Here is a 4,861-nt window from a genome sequence, read left to right on the forward strand (position 1 = left end):
TGTCATTTACCGCTCGAACTGGAGCATCGAGCATTTTGGGCGACAAAATACTTGAATTTTGACTTGGTTAAGGCAGGCGAATCAAGAATTCTTCAGCTTCACGAGTTAGAGGAGTTCCAGAATTTTGCATATGAGAACACTAAAATATATAAAGAAAAAACCCAGAAATGGCATGACAACAAAATTAAATTCAAGGAATTCCAAGAAGGAGAGCTGGTTCTTTAATTCAACTCAAGATTGAAGTTGTTTCCAGGAAAACTAAAGTCAAGAGGGTCGAGCCCCTTCAAGATAATCAAGGTATTTCCATATGGGGTTGTGGAGTTGAAATACACACACTCAAATCGGAACTTTAAGGTGAATGGACAAAGGCTCAAATCTTATTTGGGGCAGAGTCAAAACTTTCGACGGAGTCCATCCATCTGATCAACACTTGAAGAGTGCAATGTCAAGCTCAAGACACTAAACGAGCGCTTATTGGGAGGCTACCCGAATTTGTATCCTTTGCACCGTATTTATTTATTGCATTTCAGATTCATTTTACTCCATTTAGCTCCAATTTTAGTCTCTAATTGCTAGTTATATTAGTTCTTGATGTTTGGTATGAGCAAGGAATCAAAAAGATGTGTTGAGAAGCGATTTTACAGTTCAAAATGACAGTAATTGAAGCGCATTTCACATTGCTGCTTCTATAAACGTGCGCCTGAAGCGCGCCCTGAGTGCGTGAATAGCTTTTCACAGTAATTGTCACTGTGAACGCGCGCCTGAAGCGCGTCCTGAGCGCCTGAAGCGCTTTTCACGGTGTTGGGTTTTAAAACCCCCCATCTTCTCACATAAAACTCCCCTCCTTCATTATCACTCTCCAAACCTTCCTCCATTATCATCAAAGGTCAGTTTCCCTCTCTTCATACAATCTCAAGTAAGTTTTCCTCTCCTATCCAACATTCTTTCATCCTCAAGTAAGTTTCCCTCAATTTCTAATATCAACTCTTTCTTGTTCATTGATGCATGTGAGTTCTTTAAATTCAAATTTGTGCTAGTATTAAAAATTGTTCATACATGCATGTTGGTTTTCTGATATTGAATGTGTGTTAATGTTGCATGTATGTGGTTTGTTCATGTATTTTATGACTGCACTCCAACTGTTTGTTAAAATGACACAACCACTTTTGCACCTTAAGTACCACAAAATATATACTGCACTCCAACTGTTTGTTAAAATGACATCCAATGTATATGCACTATTATCATTTAGAATTTTGTTGGACAAACCCAATGCAATTTAAGTTGTTATTTTTCCAAGGGGGACCATGCTTAAATTAATTATCTCTAACTTGGAATATTTTGAACCCTGAGTGTGAATACTTGTTTTGCAGGAAATAATGGCAACCCAACAAAAAGCAAAACGAACTAAGGTTGCAAGTACATCCTCCTCCCAACCGCACAGTACATTCTTATTCAAAACCATGGCAACACAAGAGTTTCATGCCAAACTCCCTGCAGTCAAGAAGTTTGTGAGTGAGAAAAACTTTCAGTTGGAAGCAGATGAATTTGTTGACATCCAGGAGATGATTGCGGCCAGAGGATGGGAGAAGCTAACCACATTCATCACCACAACAAGCAAGTCATTAGCAGTGGAATTCTTCTCCAATGCCTCTGATCTAAAGTCTGACGGCCCAGTTTCACATGATCAATTTGTGAGTTATATGAGGGGAAAAAGGGTGCCCTTCACGCCTCAAGTCATCAATGCAGTTTTTGGTCTGCCGAATTATCAGGACTGCCGTTTTCAAGATATGGTGGATCACAACATAAAAGTAGACACTCAGGATATCGTATGCATTTTATGCAAACCAGGCTCATATTGGTTTCGAAATAGGGATGGCTCGGTTAGGAAACTGCGCTAAGTTGATCTCAACCCAATTGCAAAAGCATGGAGCACCTTTGTTCATCACACGCTACTACCATGTTCTAATGTGTCAGATATAACATTTCACAGGGCATGCCTACTACTTGCCATCATAAAAGGCGACAGAATCAACGTGTGTGCACTACTAGCTGATGATCTGTGGAGGACAACAACTCTTGATCCTCCGACAGGCTACTTCCATCATGCTTCTCTAATAAGAAAACTATGTGAGCAGGTGAGAGTGACACCTAAATAGGGTGAAGAAATGGTGAAACCTGCTACATCAATCACGGCTAAGTGGATAGAAAAACACTTCATTGATTAAGTAGGAATTTTTCGTAATTTTACATTGCGTTTTGTTTTAGTGCAGTGCTGAATTTTGGGAAGAAATCAACATGACCTATGTAGAGTATGTTAGCCATATCTAGAGTTGTAGATGTCCAATTGGAGTCAAACCAAGTGAAAATGAAAGCAAAGAACCATAGATACACTGTTCATGAAGACGCCAGAACCAAATTCAGACTTGAAAGAGAAGAAAAATGCAATATACGGCAGACATCAGATGTTGTGCGCCTGAAGTGTGCCAGACGCGTCTGAGGCGCGTTTCTAGCCGTTCAACACTGTCCAGGCGCGCCTAGAGCGCGCGACGCGCATCAGCATTCATAAAAACTCAATTTTTCACTGTTTTAGGGATCTTTTTGACTCTTGGGAAGTTGGGAGACTTATGCCCTAGCATAGAAACTCAAAGACGACCGTTTCTAACATCATTGGAGCAATTTTATCAATAATCATTCATGAATCCTTATTGTAATTCTTCTCTAATCTCTATCTCTTTTATCTTTGTCATGAGTAACTAAACCCTATTTGTTAGGGATGAGTGTAACAAGATGAAACCCTTATTTTTATGATTTGATTTCTAGTTATATGAATGAGTTTATTGAATTATTTTTCTCATCTTTGTGCTTAGTGCTTTTTATTGCTTGATCAACATTGAAATGTTGTAAGATTTGTATTTTGAAATGGAAGTGGACTTTACGAATGTTTGAGATGAGAAATTCATGAATTTGTAGTTTATACATAGGTACAGGTCATGAAACCAATTAAATTAGTTGCAAAGCAATAATTTACAAGAGAATTTCTATACGGTAATGCTTAATTCTAATCTTAAATCTACTAAGGAATTAAGGGTTACTTTGGAATTAAAGGTTCTATCACTAAGACATTAGGGCAAGAATAATAAAGAGAATTCGGTAATAATTCAATAAAGGAATTCAATAACTAGGATCAAAATAGACACCAAGGTTGGATTCGAAGTGAAACTCATCCTTGACATTTTTCTCAATTTATAAAGGATCAATTTTACTACTGTTGTCAATTTTAAATATTATTTTAATCAACTTGGGAACTTTTTGTTCAATTTTATTAACTAAATATAATTCAATAGAAAAACGCAATCCTTGAGTTCGACACTCGGTACTATCGTTTTATTATTACTTGCAACGATTCAGTACACTTGCTGAAATGTTATCATGAATCGGTCTAATTTGGTTGTCATCAATGTTTGCAATGTAAGTGTGTTTGAAGTCTCAATCTTGTGAATAAAATGGAATCATCATATGAGAATATTCGGCGCAAAACAATGGAAGAGAATAAAAATTGGGTGGAGACTCTCAATCTAACTCATATCTCTCAATCCTTTCATATATCTTCTTTTACCATTTCAAAACCCTCACCAATTAGTAATAATCTATCGATCTCACTTTATACTTTTATTTTTCATTCTCTTTGTCACATCATAACTCATATTTTTTCAAAATTATTTATAGTGAAAAAGATTAACAAACACGTTTCTTATTCTTTGCTAGTTTTTATTTATTTACATGAATAATAAATGATTGTAGCGTTTCACGAAAGGGTCGCTTGATGCTTATACTAATTGAAGATCTTGAAATAGGAAAAATGAAGCACTTGTGAAGACATGGTTTACCACCAAAAATCCAAATGACAACTCTGCCACCTACCCAGGTGAAAACACCACCAGAAATGCAAGCGATAGAACCACCACCTTCTCTTGTGACAATACAACCAACTGCAATGCAAACGAAAAAAATACCAATTCTCAAACAACAACACCACTAGCAGTGCAACCGATAGAACCATCACTTTCTCTAGTAACAACACCATCAACTGCAGTGCAATAAAAAAAAAAAAAACACCACTTTCTCAGGTGACAACTCCACCAACAGTGCAAGCGATAGAACAACCACCTTCTTAGGAAACATCCTCTCACATTGAAGATGTGGTGGAATATGAGCCATAAATTGCTCAAAAAAGGAATTCTACATATTGGGATGTAGCAGTTGTTAGTATGTATTCTAATATCTAATTATATTTACATAATTTAATTGTTTTACATGGTTGAGTTATGACATATTTCGTTGAATTATATGTTAGATGAGGCGGGACATATTTCAAATACACACTTTATGTAACAACTCAAATTTTATAATAAATATTTTCTTAATGAAATAGGATTTTAGATAATTAATTTGGTTTTAAAACTATTTTAGAATATATGTGGATAAATTTTGTGACTAACTTTCGTTATATAGAAGCTTTCTATGATATGCTAATTTTGTATATATTTGACAAAATAAGTGATATAAATAACAAATATTATATTTTATTATTTTATATATTTTACTATAAATATTTATTTTTAATGGTTAAGTAATATAAATTGTTGATGTAATATTTATTTATTTTATCATTTCGGCTATTCTATAAAGATGATGTATTTTTATGTGATTATTTTGAAAGATGTTATAGTAGTAATCATAGTTATTATTTTGAATACGAGAGTTTTGGTTAAAATTATATTTATGGATGTTAAGGATAGCTTATATTATGTTAAAAAGAGTATTTTGGAGAAAAGTTTCTAGGAAAGTAAAACAAACT

The sequence above is a fragment of the Cicer arietinum genome, chromosome 5 (genome assembly GCF_000331145.2).
Source record: "Cicer arietinum cultivar CDC Frontier isolate Library 1 chromosome 5, Cicar.CDCFrontier_v2.0, whole genome shotgun sequence".
NCBI classification, from domain to species: domain Eukaryota; kingdom Viridiplantae; phylum Streptophyta; class Magnoliopsida; order Fabales; family Fabaceae; genus Cicer; species Cicer arietinum.